The following is a 15,000-nucleotide window of genomic DNA, read 5'->3' on the forward strand; positions in this document are numbered from 1 at the left end:
CTGCTGCACTGCCTTTGGCAGGCCATGGTGGGTGGGGGTGGTGTCTCTTCTTCTGTATCGGTAGAAATGATTTGAAGAGGAGGCAGGATGGGCATAGGTCCACTGCCTCACACCAAGGCCCTTTGGGAGCATTTCAGTGAATCGGGACAGAACATGTTTCTCCGTGCGGGGAGGGAACCGGAATAGGGCACCCCGAAATGGACCGCTTTGGCACACAGATGAGTTCGAATTGAAGGCGCTTCAGAAACGACGGGTGGGCGACGAGGACGCTCTGCCGCTCTGCCTCTCCCTCTTCTTCCTGACCTGAAAGGAGGACCAAGATCTTCCTCGAGAAGAAGCTCAAGCTCAGAGCCCGCCCTTTCGAGTGACTCCTGGCTTGGGCTTCTCCTGCGTGGGGGTCACGGTGCACGCGTTCCTCAGCCGTGGGTCGCTCTCTTCTCGAGCTGTCTTTTGGGGACAGGGGCCTCTCAGGCAAGAACTCAGAAGGATCGTCGAGGGAACGTCGTTTTTCCTCTCCCACGACTGATGAATGCAGACAGACACACAGGAATCTCGCCCCCCGCTTCCACCCCCGCCCCCCACCCCCCACCCCAAGTGAGAGGAGTCGCCGGACATCCTTGGGGTCACACACAGCCAGCCTCCGTGGCTCTTCTATGTTGCCAGGCTCCCTGGCCTTCACTGCCCCCGCACACCCCCCGTGAAGTTGCATCATCGTTCATAGTGTAAATGCTGTGAGAAGATAAGCTTTTCAAAATAAAATTCTCCCTGTCTTTCCTTCCCAAGAACACCATGAACACCTACTGTCATGTGCAGTGCTTATGGACCCACCTGGAGCAGAGGACCCTCTCCGACAGACACCCTCCCCACCCCACCCCACCCCACCCCACCCCACCCCCAGGAACTCACTTGCTCCGAGTCATCGAGGAGAGGGTGTCTGGTTCCGTGTCTTAAATGGGTGGGCCAATGACACGTCATCTCCTAGTAAGCCATCGGGTTCACCGGTTCGGGTTCGGGTTCGGTGGCATGAAGTACATTTACGTCCTCCTTGAGTTTGACTTTGAAAGTCTTGGGGCCCTGAGTAGGCCGCCCCCAAACGTGCCTCCGTGGCATAGAGAAGTTTTGGAATTAGACTGACAACACCACGAGAGGGACGCTCTGACTCTCTTTTACTTCTCCCCTCTGAAATCAGGAAGAAAATCTCTCACGTGAAAGGGGAGGGGGGCGGGAGGTGTAGACACCATGACGAACTGAACCGCCCTCATGTCTCATGAAATGTTCACGAATCATCTAAGTAGGACTGCTCCTAACGAATAGAGGGCATAGATGTTAACGAGATAAGAATGTTTAAGGGGAACTCTCCCCCCAATGATTGTTTTCCATAGGCCGACTTCAAGACTTTCCAACATCTCTGGTCATCTCTAGGCTTAGAGGTTGGCTAAGTGCCATTGGCAGGGTGAAATCTCAGCGAGTGTCTACATCACCTCCACATAAGATAAAATACTGAAATGTTCATGGCTCCACAAGTCTAAGGGTCTCCCTGCTTTGGACCTCTTACGGAGGAGAGACTGAGCATGTTTGGTTCCATGCCTAGATAGATCTTGTGCTTTAGGGAAAGAGTGTACTCGGTAGGAGCCTAGACTTCTACAAAGTATTCCATGTTCACACTGTTCACTGTGGTTGGCTTCCTTACTTTCACTGACTGACTGAAGAAAGAAAAAAAAAAAAAAAAAAAAAACAGACAGTGTCCAAGGACGAGGCATTCCAAAGAAGGAACGGAACGTGTGTGGTCCAAGCTACCTGATGTCGCCATCCTCATGGTAGGAAGAGGACTTTTTTGGGGGAGTGGGGAGGCAAAGTAGAAGATATGCAGATAATGTTTGGGGGAAGGAGAAAGAGATTTTAGTCCTAAAGGTGGTCACTTCTCAATGGAAAAGAAAGAAAACGAGGGACAGGCTAAAAATGGGCACAGACGATTGGAAAAGGTGTGTGAAGAAAATGGTCTTTGGAAAGGAATCGGATCCGTGGTCAGGACTGACTGGATAAGATGAGGATGGATTCAAAGACAGAAATGAGTTTTCGTATCAACGTGAAACAAGTGCAAAAATAGAATTTAGTTGTCTCTCTATGTTAAAAGGACAAGGTTTGGGTTTGGGTTTAGGGTTTGGGTTTTTCTTTCATCAGTCTGCTCTGTCCATCATGAGAGATTAGATTAGATTAGGAAAGGTTTCTTCCTTTATCTTTAAGGAGAGAAGGAAGGAAAGAAAGAAAGAGAGAGAGAGAGAGAGAGAGAGAGAGAGAGAGAGAGAGAGAGGAAGGAAGGAAGGAAGGAAGGAAGAAGAGGAAGGAGGAAGGAAGGAAGGAAGGAAGGAAGGAAGGAAGGAAGGAAGGAAGGAAGGAAGGAAGGAAGGAAGGAAGCAAGAAAGAAAAGCTTATGCCTTGTCAAAAGTCATCACTTATTTTCTAGGTTGCCGTTATCAGGTCTCGGAGGACTCACATCAGCTTAGTCCTCTCGAGATTCAAAGAACCAGGTGTGGCTCGGAACTGAAGAAGAAGCTTCTCTCTCTGCCTAGCAAGTCTCTCCTTGGGATGTCGGTGACCTGGCTAGCGAAGCACTGTTTCACAGTGACCTATATCCGATTAAGTGCTTTACAACCTTTTGGATATTTTGGACACACTTGCCCCCCGGTTGAAGGACAGGTGAAGTCCTTTGGACTTAGAACGCACTTTGAGTTAGGATGCAGGAGGAGAGGGCCCTCGAAATAGCCCAAAAATGTGTTCTCTCTCCTGAGAAACGAGAGAGATGAAACTGAGTACGTTTCTTGGAGAGCTTCGATGACACGGGAAGCGTCGTCAAAGAGGAAGGAACAACGTGAAGTCTACTTTGGCTTGTGTCTGTACACCGATGTGTTCTAACTGTTCCAGACATGATGGGATGTTTCTTCCTGGAAGTCTTCTCTGCCCTGGCATAAAGGGTTGTCTGTCGTCGTCAAAATGGAGGCTCACACGAAAGGGACGGAACCCAGTATCAGGGAGGTGTTCTAACCGACGTTCACGCCAAGGCAGCAACAACAGCCTGTTGAAAGGTGGTGGGGGTGGCGGGGCACACGTGGATCGAGTCCATTCTGTCCTGTCAACAGCCGGTCGGGGCTATGGCAGACGGGAGACGGCGGCCCGGCCGGTTGGTTACTCCCTGGCCAACCTCCCCCCTCCCCCACCCCCACACTCCACCTTGCATTCCTTCACCCACCCATGGTGCCTTGAAGATGACCCCAATTGTACATAGACATTGGCGGGAAGATTTCTACAGTCTACCGGCAACGTCTGACCTGTCATGCTTGTAACCCTGGGGGGGGGGGGGGTGGGAACTATTTTTCTCTCTGGAAAGAAAACCTCCTCTCTCTGGACCCTCTGAACCCCAGCCACTGGACTTCATTCCACTGCCACTTAGTAGGGGTCATCCAAACATTCTTGTGGCCGTAGGTATGTCTTCCGTGTGGGTTGAAGTCTTCCCTCACTCACTGCAAGCCTGATGTCCTCACCGTGGCACAGAGACTGTTAAAAAAACAAAATGTGTTTGCCACTTGGGGTCTACCTTCCACAGCCTCCCCTGTGATCAGATCACGGCACCCGCTTCGCTGGGCAAATCCTACAATCCTTCACAGAAGCTCTTGCAAACTTTTTGGAACCGTCACTCGTCCAGTCACGCTCGATCATCAGGCAAGGTCGGCAGAACCGATGGAAAGACTGGACTCCAAGTAGAACAAGGATGACTTACACGGGATTGAATGAACTGATGAACAGGATGATAATGTGTATGACTACTTGTGTAAAGTAGGACGGATTGGGGAAGCGGGGGATAACTTAGGGGGTTGGGATGACCATGTACACATGACTGTACATAAAATCGGTAATCAACAAGCAAGCGCCTCCTACTATATAGCACAGGAAACTCTACTCAATACTTTGTAATAAACCTATGAGAGAAAAGAATGTGAAAAAAAAAAAAACCCTACGTAAAATACCTTTATATATATATATATATATATATATATATATATATATACACACATATATATACATATACACACACACACACGTATGTAGGTATATGTATATACATGTATGTATGTATATATATGTATATGTATATATGGAGGGGGGGAGAGAGAGAGAGAGAGAGAGACAGAGAGAGACAGAGACAGAGGCAGAGACACTGAGACAGAGAGAGACAGAGAGAAAGAAGAGACAGAGAGACAGAGGGATTAGGACTGATTCTTAAATCTTTTGTTTTCCAGGTACAAGGAAAAACAAAAACAAACCAACAAAACCCAATTTTCTTTTTTCTTTTTTCTTTTTTTTTATTTTTAAAGATGGACCTCCATTTGGTAACTTATACCTCTGTCAGCAGGATGGAATCACTGATCTTTTTCTCCCTACCTTCCTTAATTCAGAAACTCTCAGTGAGGCTTCTTATTTCCTTGGCAACCGAGTTATTTGCATACGTTACTTGGAGGCCAAAATTATGTTTCCATAAAACGGGGATACTCACTTGTGGATATGAAGTTCTGGAGCTACTCGTTTCCCTTAGGGTGTTGTTCTTAACCTGAAAACTGGACTGCATCCCGAAGTTTTTTGAGTTCCCTCCAATATCTGGCTACGACTCTCCCCATGAACGTTTGCCATTTTCTCCCACCCTTTTGACTTGGCCTCACTGAGAACTAAAATGGCCCTTTGCCTGAAGCTCTGCAAACGGAAGCTAGAGAACTTGACGAAACGGCCACAACGGCTCCTATGGAAACAATCCTCGTGCCTGTTTCTTTGAGAGCCACTCCGAAATTTGAACCAAACACCCGACGACATCATCAGAGGTGTTGCAGACTTCTAAAGTTGCTTCGACCCTGACATCTAGAAATCTCCTTCACTCACTCACTCACTCACTCACTCACTCACTCACACACACACACACACACACACACACACACACACACACACACACATCCCTACACACACGAGTCACCAGCTCAGCTTTAATATGTTCCAAGGAACTTTCAGAGGAGGGAACTCTTGGGCTCCAGAGTAGGCCGCCCCAAAATCTGCCTCCATGCTCTATTGATTATTTTGAATTCAAGTGACTTAAGAACCGGCCAGCACAAGAGGGACACACTGGCCCGCCGCCTTTCTGTCCTCCTGCGGAGGAAGATCTCAAGTGAAGACATCTGCTTCCATGCATGTCCATGATTCTCAAATGGTGTAGTGGGGTTTCCTGGGTTAGGAAAAGGAGGGGACATCTTTTGCCTGGAAAAAAAGGCCTGTTTCTCACACAACCTCCTCCCATCCCTTACCTCTCTCCCTCCTTCCCTCCCTGCAGTTTGGAGGGGACAGCCTAAGGGTGGGGAAATTGGGGAAAGAAAAAAGACAAAGCCATTCATTAAAGAGAAGCTCGAGGCAAAGTCAAAGGCTCCGACTTGACCGGAGAGCTTTCTGCATTTGAATGGAGCGATTGAACGAGGCCCTGCCGAATGAATCGTCCGGACCTCCCCTCCCCTCCCCCGCTCCTGGCAAAGGTCAGTCCAGGGGACTTAGGAAGGAGCTCTGGAGAAGGAACGGGGGTGGGGGTGGGGGTGGGGGCGGGACCAACAGACAATAGCCGCTGCCTGCCTGCCTGCCTGCCTGCCTGCCGGGCTGAGGCCTGAGGCCTGAGGCCTGAGGCCTGAGGGTCACCACGCTGGCTCTTGCAACACAATCCCTTCCAGGAAACTGCTGTGATGACTGTTTGGCAGTGAAGGATCAACTCTGAACTCTCTTGGCCTATTTCTGCAAAAGGCCCGAGCCTCAGCTACGACAGATTCTCTGGGTTTCTTGGCACAGGGACTGACCCGCACCCTCCCGTCCTGTCAGATCCTCCTTTGTACACACGCCTCCACTCACTGGAAGGGTTCTTTGGCCTCGTCCAGAAAACGAACATACAAAAAGAAACCCACAAACAAGACTGAAATGATGTGTTGGTAGTTATGGGAAAGAAACCTGCTCCTCTCACACACCTGAGGGCAGGAAGCGAAGGCAGGTTCTCGGCCGGAGGGGGACGGGGTGAACCGAGGTCGGTCAGCGCCCCCCTCCCCCCGCTTCTCTCCCGGGTGACGTGGGCCCCCCTTCCCCGCCTCTCTCTGCGCCCCCCATCCCCACCCCGCCCTGGTTCTGATATTTCACTCGGGAAACTTCTCTAGGCCGGCCGAGATGCCAGCTTGCTGTCCTGCCGTTTCATGTCCATCTCTATCAGCCATGTCCAAAAGGCACGGGAAATCATGGACAGCAGATAGCGCACCCAGAGTTGTGTGTGTGTGTGTGTGTGTGTGTGTGTGTGTGTGTGTGTGTGTGTGTGTGTGTGTGTTTTGCTGGGGTTTCTGTCTGCGTGTGTGTTTGCTTTTGGTTTGGCTTTTTTTTTTTTTTTCTTCGATAAACTCGCCCCATTTGGGAGTCGGGTGGAACACGGCGGGTGTCTCCTGGCCTGCCGCCCTAACAAACCCCAAAGAGACTCATTTTGGGGTCTCGGCCAGCCAGGTCCCCTTTCTTGGAATTCTGGTTTCATAAATCCGTCTCGTGTCCATGGAATTCTCAGGTCCAGCCATCGACCCTAAGGACGGGGAGGGAAGGTTTTGTCCCGGGGACATCTTCCTTCCTTGCCCGCCTCCTCGGGGTTCCGGACGCTTCGGTATGCTGACGTGCCGTGCCCTCCTCAGCTCCACCCCGACCCCCACCCCAACCCCCCAACCCCCCACCCCCCCGTTTTTGGGAACTCTGTGAACAGGGGTGGTGTTTTTCACAGCCAAACACACTCTCACCGTAAGACCCGGCCCTCGGAGGACTCCTTGCTATGAATGGACCCGAGGTGACGCGGGGAGTCGAACGGCTGAGGTCCACGCAGAAACCTGCACGCGGACCTTGACAGTGGCTGTTTTATTCCTCACTGCCAAGAACTCTCTCGGAGGTGACCGAGACATGTCTTTCAGGAGGTGAATGGACACGTACGTAGCCTGGGGACGAGCCGTAGGTAACATGCTTTCTCGGAAGAGAAAAACCATGGACGGGATGAACAGGTCAGCGGGGTGGTGGTGGATGGTGGATGAATAGGCGGAGGGCAGAGGACGTTTAAGGCAGGGAAACTCTCCAAAGTTAGGATCCTGATGGTATGAAAGCAAACGTTTTGCATAGGGCACTACCTGAGATGGGGTGAATCGAAGGGACCTACCTCTATGGGCCACCACCCCCTCCTCCCCACCATGAAAGCGCCCCAAGCAAGCCTGCTCTTTTTACCCCAGTTGAAGACCCTTGCTAAAGCCAGAAGGCAAAAAATGACCATGAGAAATCTGACCAGCCGTCGCTTGGGACAAGAGTGAGGCCAATGAATCCAGTGAAAAGTTGACAGAGGGGCCTGGGTCCCTCGGCTCGACCCCTTCACGGAGAAGCCAAAGCCTTTTACGCAGGGATGAGCTTTGACACACCTAGGTTTCTTCGGCCAGTGCGACGTTCATGAAACACGCTAAAGGAAAATGATCGATCGATGTGTTTGCCGTCTGCCTGAGCGCACGCGATACGAAATAGAAACCGGGGGAGGGGGTGTGTGCTGACGTTCGGGGTCTAATGGGAGAAACCTTGGAGGGTTTTTGCCCTTAGGGTGCCTTGGTCTGGGGTTGACTTGTGTGCGCTGAGAACGAGGGCCGTTATTGAAGACCCTGTGCAGATTTTGGACACCATGATCCATGGAACCCTGAAGTTTTGGAACCTAGAAATCTTTTGGTCTGCATTTGAGTTGGAAATCTTCTCCTTGACAGAAAGAAGCGCACAGGAGGAGGAGGAGGAGGAGGAGGAGGAGGAGGAGGAGGAGGAGGAGGAGGAGGAGGACGAGGACGAGGACGAGGAGGACGAGGAGGACGAGGAGGACGAGGACGAGGACGAGGACGAGGACGAGGAGGAGGACGACGAGGAGGAGGACGAGGACGGGGACGAGGTGGAGGAGGAGGACGAGGAGGACGAGGAGGACGAGGAGGGGAAATGGAACTGCATGATGAGCAGATCAGCTTTTCGATGTCAGCAAGGCACCCGCCGCCCAGTTCTCTGGGTGAACTGTCTTGATCTTGCACATCTCTACCGCCTCCGAAATGTGAACACAGCCTGCGATGGCCTGACTGAGACTAAGGCCAGTGGACTGGATGAGGTAGACCCTGAAACCAAAGGGAAGGAAAAAAAAAAAAGAAAGAAAGAAAAAACAGAAAAGCCAAAACGGAAACAAACAAACAAACAAAAAAACCCCAAAAAATAACAACGGGGGAGGGGAGGGGGAAGTGGTCTCTTTAAGAATACAAACCGGTGGAAGGGCTCCCTCACCCAAACACTAATTCGCCGTCTCCTTCGGGACCAACACGAATCTTAAAAGTCTTTCCCCACAGATAATAAAAAGCCTTAGCCATCGGAGGAAATAAACGTCACCTATTCCAACGGTTCTTTATAAATAAGCAAGAGAGCGAATTTTCGATTGCACTACCTGCTTCGTGGCTGACTAAAAGTTTTTAAATGAAAGCTATGAAATCTCTGGTCATGTCGATCTCTAGGTAGGTAGGTAGGTAGGTACGTACGTACGTACGTACGTACGCACGCATGAGACAGACCTACAGACATTTTGGAAAAGGACTGGGGAGTGGCCTAGGGCCAAACAGGCCTTGCCAGCTAAAGAACAGAGGCCCTGGGGGCCTGAGTCTCAGACACACACCCGCCCACCCACCCACACCCACCCACCCACCCACGTACACACGCGCGCGCGCACACACACACACACACACACACACACACACACACACACACACACACGAGGCTCTCGGGAGTAAAAGATTAACTTTACCTCTGTTGACACCACGACTATACCTAGTTGTCCCAAGACGAGGAGCTCCACTGTACATTTAACCCTTATCTGTTCCTGTGCTTTCTTGCAGAAAATTCTCATGTGCTTCTTTCCCCTCGTGGAAGCGCTTGCTATTCCCCATAGGTAGCCACCGTGCAACCAGCTGCTGCAGATCCGAGAATTTGGAGGATTCCTGGAAAGGATCGGTGATCCCGAGACAAACTCTCCCTTCCGTGATCAGAGCAACTCGGGGCGGTGTCTCTCCCCCCCAACCCCCCCCCGCCCCCCCCCACCGCCTTCTCCCTTGTGTACCAGCTATCTCTTTTAATAAAATAATAGTAATGATAATGATAATAATAATAATAAAATAAATTTAAAAAAAAGTTTTGCTTTGCTGACCTTAGAGTCTTGTGGAAGCGATCTTCGTTTCTATGGCACTGCTGTGCAAGAATCTGGGAAGGCCCTGGTAACAGGTATGTCTGTAGCTACCTTCTAGAGCTGGCCTGTTCCTACGTACGGATCCGAGTGCCACAATTAACTTGGGAAAGAGCTCTCTTGAAGGGCTTAGGAGGAAGCACTCCCGAATTATTCAGTCTACTAGAGAGGGACCCAAAGGGTTTTGCAAGTTCACGTGATCTAGGATGAACCCTCCGGCTGAGAATAGCCAGGGTCAACGTATGGGTTTTATGAAACTAGGCATGTCTTTGGGGTGATCGGCATTCGAGGTCATCCTTTTCTTCTATCTACGTCGACCCCAAATCCAATAAGTTCACGGGAGTGAACCAAGTTCGTCAGCAAGGAAAAGAACTTGGGGATGATGGCTGACACCGTCTAAAGTCTCAGGAAATGTTCACGGGTCATCTCGTCGTCATGGGATTTAGAACAAGTGATGTCGATAGCTCTAGGTGGAGGAACTCCTTAAGAAAGGTTATGTTTTTTGGTATGTCTACTTAAAAACAGTTTCTCCCAGACCTTTTGGGTCACTTTAGGAACTTTAGTGTTGGTGTAAGCGGAATGATGGGGAGGGAATTCGTGGAACGTCTAGATCGTTTCCAAAGATGACCTACGGAAACGTTCGTGGCTCAACAAGTCTCAGTGGACCTACGTCGGTCTCCTTATTACAGAAAGACTAAAGATGTTCCGATGTATGAGTCCACACCTCTAGCATCACTTTGGGGAAAAAACATTTTAAAAAAGTGATGCTGCGTGAAAATGTACGCTTCTAGGCGTGATGAAATGGAATCATCCATTTGCCGGTCCAGAAACACTGGTGTCACAGACCCCGTTCACCATGGCTTCCTAGTTCCTGTTCGTGACCGATTCAGGTTTCTAAGCGTTCCGAATTCTTATTGTCTTTTTTTTTCTTTTCCTCTCCATTCTTGTCTCAAAGAACTGTACGTTCCAAAAATATTTTTTTTTACCTACCAAATCATAGATTGTCTGTTTGTTCCAAAAACTTTTAGGTTGAGAGATTTTTTCTTTCTTTCTTTCTTTCTTTCTTTCTTTCTTTCTTTCTTTCTTTCTTTCTTTCTTTCTTTCTTTCTTTCTTTCTTTCTTTCTTCCTTCCTTTCTTTCTTTCTTTCTTTCTTTCTTTCTTTCTATCTATCTTTCTTTCTATCTTTCTTTTTCTTTCTTTCTTTCTTTCTTTCTTTCTTTCTTTCTTTCTTTCTTTCTTTCTTTCTTTCTTTCTTTCTTTTCTTTCTTTTCTCTCTCTCTCTTTCTCTTTCCCTCTTTCTCTCTTTCTTTCTTTCTTTCTCTCTCTCTTTCTTTCTGTCTTTCTCTCTCTTTCGCTCTTTCCCTCTCTCTTTCTCTCTATCTCTTTCTCTCTCTTTCGCTCTCTTTCTTTCGCTCGGTCTCTCTTTCTCTCTCTCTTCCTTTCTCTCTTTCACTCTTTCTCTCTCTCTTTTGCTCTTTCCCTTTCTCTTTCTCTCTCTCTCTCTTTCTCTCTCTCTCTTTCTTTCTCTTTCTCTCTCTCTTTCTCTCTCTCTTTCTTTCTCTCTTTCGCTCTTTCCCTCTCTTCCTCTCTCTTTCTTTCTCTTTCTCTTTCTCTCTCTCTCTCTTTTGCTCTCTCTTTCTCTCTCTCTCTTTCTCTCTCTCTTTCTCTCTCTTTCTTTCTCTCTCTCTCTCTTTCTTTCTGTTTCTTTCTCTCTCTTTCTTTCTCTCTCGCTCTCTTTCTTTCTCTCTCTTTCTTTCTCTCTTTCTCTCTCTTTTTCTTTCTTTCTTTCTCTCTCTCTTTCTTTCTCTCTGTCTCTGTCTCTCTCTCTCCCCCTCTGTCTCTCTGTCTCTCCCTCCCTCTCCCTCTCCCTCCCCTCTCCCTCTCCCACTCCCACTCCAACTCTCACTCTCACTCTCTCTGTCTCTCTCTCTCTCTCCCCTCTGTCTCTCTGTCCCTCCCTCTGCCTCTCCCTCTCCCTCCCCCTCTCCCTCTCCCTCTCCCACTCCCACTCCCACTCTCACTCCCACTCCCACTCCCACTCTCTCTCTCTTTCTTTCTTTCTTTCTTTCTTACTTTCTTCCTTCCTTCCTTCTTTCCTTTCCTTTCCTTTCCTTTCCTTTCGTTTCCTTTCCTTTCCTTTCGTTTCCTTTCCTTTCCTTTCGTTTCCTTTCCTTTCCTTTCCTTTCCTTTCCTTTCCTTTTCTTTCCTTTCCTTTCCTTTTCTCTTCTCTTCTCTTCTCGTCTCTTCTTTTCTTTATTTTCCCTAACGAAAAGGTTCAGTTTGGGCCTCCAGTTCACTTTCCTCGCTGGGTTGCTTGTTTTCTGGAAGCTGAGTGGTGAGAGGCCTTGGTCTGTTTTGGATAGGCTCCCCTTACGGGATGTGCTTGGGCTTGTCCTAGGCCTTTATACGTCCACGTATACCTGTGCCACAAGCACACGCGATGCACGTACGTATACTATACGTGCACGCTTTTTCCTTTGTTTTGAAGGCCAGAGTAGTTGTACGGCTTGACTTCTTCGCTGGTATGGTTTGTCGTGGTCTCGGTGGGGCTACAGTCCGTTGTCGATACTTACCGCATTCCACACACACACACACACACACACACGCACACGCACACGCACACGCACACGCACACGCTCGCACTCGGGGTGTTGCATTGAGTAGATGTGCCCGAACTCAGTTTCTTTAGTGGATGGCTATGGACTCCACCCTCGCCCCCCCTCCGCCCCCCCACCCGCCCGCATTCCCCCGAGCCCCGCCTCCCCCATCCCCCACCCCCACGCCCACCCCCGCCCGTGGACTGTGGTCAGTCCATTTTGAAATCCATGTTTTCTCGTGACCGCGGGTGCGTTTTCCCCACCCACGCACCCATGTGTTGTCTTTGGACTTTGTCGCCGTCCGGGCAGAGATAGTTGTTTGTTTCCGCTTGTATGTGTGGGGTCGGAGGGTATCCTTCCTTTCCTTTCTAGGTTCTGGGCTTTGCGTGTCTGCTTCCGACAGACCTCCACCGTTCGAGAGAGGATGAATTCCTGCGTTGTTCTCTGAGTGCTTGCCTGGTTTCGGTTTGCCAGTCCCCGCCTTCCCTCCCTCCCTCCCTCCCTCCCTCCCTCCCTCCGTCCGGGCAGCCGGGGATCTTGCTCGTGACCCTCTGGGCACCCCGTGCCGGCCGCCCCGGGCCCCGCCGGCGTCTCCGTGGGATTTGCCCCCGCCGAGGAGTCGCGTGGGGAGCGCGTTTCCTTCGAGGCGGCCTCCCGGCGACGTCTTCCCAGCTTCCCCGGCCACCCCCCCCCCCCCCCCGTCTGCTGCCGGGGTCGCGCCGTGTCGTGCCGTCCCGGGAGCTAGCTCCGAGACGGACGCCTCGGGGCCGCGCCAGACGCCCGCCGGCTCGCCCCGGCGGGCCGAGCTCGGGCGTTTGGGCGGCCCGGCGCTGCTGCATCCTCGGTGGCCGGCCGGCGACAGGGAACCCGGCCCGGGGACGTTGGAGCCGTTGTCGGGAGCCACCTGGCGGCCGCTTTTATATTGTCCCTTGTCTCTGGAGCTTCGGCGACCTTCGTGAGGGCTGTGACTCGGCCGCCGGGCCCGAGGCAGAGTTCCGGGAGCCGGGCGACGCTGGCGGTGACTGTCCCGGTGGGGCCCAGGCGTGGGCGCCTCCTGCTGTCGCTTGAGATTGGGCGTGCAGGCCTATGAGGGTGTGACTGTCGCCGCGCTCTCGAGCCGGTCTGTGGGGCCGCCTGGCCTGGTCGACCAGCATCCGGCCGCGGGGACCGACCCGGCCACCCGACCCTCCTTCCTTCCTTCCCTCCCTTCCCCCCCCCCCCCACCGCCCGGTCCCCACAGCGCCCCGCTCCGGAGGTGGGGACCGGCCCGTGCCCGTGCCCGTGCGTTTAGGCCGGTGGAGGGCGCGACGGGCTCGTTGGCGGGCGCGCGTGGGTCCCGGTGGTCGGATTCTTTCTGACCGATGCTTTTCCGAGTTGGACTCCGGAGGTGGGGACCGGGCTGGGCCGCGAGGGGTGACCCGGAGAGAGAGGCCCGGGCCCGGGTGCGGTCCCTCGTGGGCTCCGGTCGCCTGGGAGGTGCCTCCGTGCGAAAATGTTTCCAAGTCCCCCTGGGTCCGGGGACGCGGACGGGCCGGGACCTGCTCGCGCGGGTGGCCAGGGAGGGCGCACCCGGCCCTTTAGCGGGCCCACGTGGGTCCCGGTCGGCGGACGCGACTTTTTCTCACCCTCCCCCGCCCCCTCCTCCACCGCGAGTCCCGGCCGGGGTGGGGGTGGCGGTGGGGACCGGCCCGAGTCGTACTGGGTGGCCCGGATAGGGCGGCCTGGGCCCGGGCGCGGTCCCTCGTGGGCCCCGCTCGTCAGAGGCGGCAGAGTGGGATAGTTCCTTTTCTGTAACCAAGTCTTCGCCCGGGGACTCGGAGGGACGGCGGTACGGTACCTGCTCGCGCGGGCGATCCGGGGAGGGCGACCCCGGCCCGCTCGCTGCCTCTGCCACGTTTTCCCGCCCCGCCCCGCTCCACTCTGCCGCCCCCCCGCTCCTCGGGTCGACCAGATGGCCCCGAGAGAGCTCCGGGGCTGCTGTGGATGGGGAAGTGTTGGGGAGAGGTAGCCGGGCCGAGGTCCCGGGGAGCCCCCCCGAGGTTCGTGGATGGGCCCCGCTGCCGGGCGCCGTGATTTTTTTCGCCTGAAATGGGCCTTTTTTACCACCAGATAGGTGCTGACACGGTCTCCTCTGGCATCTCTCGCTGGGGGTTCTGGGACTCTGGACGCGCGCAGAGCGCTGGGCTTTGGACCGCCGTCCGGCGCCCGAACCGGCCCTTGCCACTTGAGCCGCCCGCTTGGGCCTGCGCGCCGGCTCTCGTGTGTGCGCCCGGCTGACCCGACCCGCGGTGCCGCCTCCGGTCTCTGGCTCACCCGAGGGCGGCGGGGCGAGGTGGTGCGTGGGTCTTCTACCCCGTGTGACTCCCCTTCCCCGCCGCAGGCACCCGGTGGTGGCTGAGACGACCCCAACCCGCAGGCTCCGTGCCACGTGTCAGGCGTTCTCCTCGCGGGGTCGTCGGCCACTGTTGCCCGAGAAGGCAAGAGGGAGCGAAGGGGGGGGCTGGGTGCCGGCTGAGGCTGAAGCAGGCTCCTCCGGTGAGGGTCCTCGCCGTGCCCCTCCTCCCTCGGGGCCCTCGTGGCCCCTGGCTCTCTGGATTGACTGATCGATGTGGTGATGTCGCGCTCTCCTGGGCCGGGCCTTCAGTCGCGCCAGACGAGGGACGGACGTTCTTGGCGAACGGGACCGCTCTTCTCGTTCTGTCCGCGGGCCCCTCGCCTCTCTTGTCACGCCCTGCCGGCCTGCCGAGGGGTGTGTGGGAGGCAGGGGTGGTGGTCTCCGGCCCTGACCTGCGGTCTCCCGCCTCCTGCCTCATGGCGTGGGCGGGGCCGTGGTCCTCGGACGCAGCAGACGCTCTCGCTTCGCCTCCTTGGCGTGTGCCTCGCGGGCGGTCCTCCCCGCGTCGGTGGGGGCCGTCCCGCCGCTGCGCCGCGCGCCCGCTGCCGGCGCGTGAGCGTGACTTGCTCGGTCCTCTGTGGTGCCCCTGGAGCGCTCCAGGTCGTCCCTCAGGCGCGCGAGGCCGAGCGGTGGTGTCGTTCCCTTTTCCCAGCGTGCTCCTCGGGGTCTCCGCCGCGGT

This window comes from Pseudorca crassidens, unplaced genomic scaffold, assembly GCF_039906515.1.
Source record: "Pseudorca crassidens isolate mPseCra1 unplaced genomic scaffold, mPseCra1.hap1 Scaffold_72, whole genome shotgun sequence".
Lineage (NCBI taxonomy): Eukaryota > Metazoa > Chordata > Mammalia > Artiodactyla > Delphinidae > Pseudorca > Pseudorca crassidens.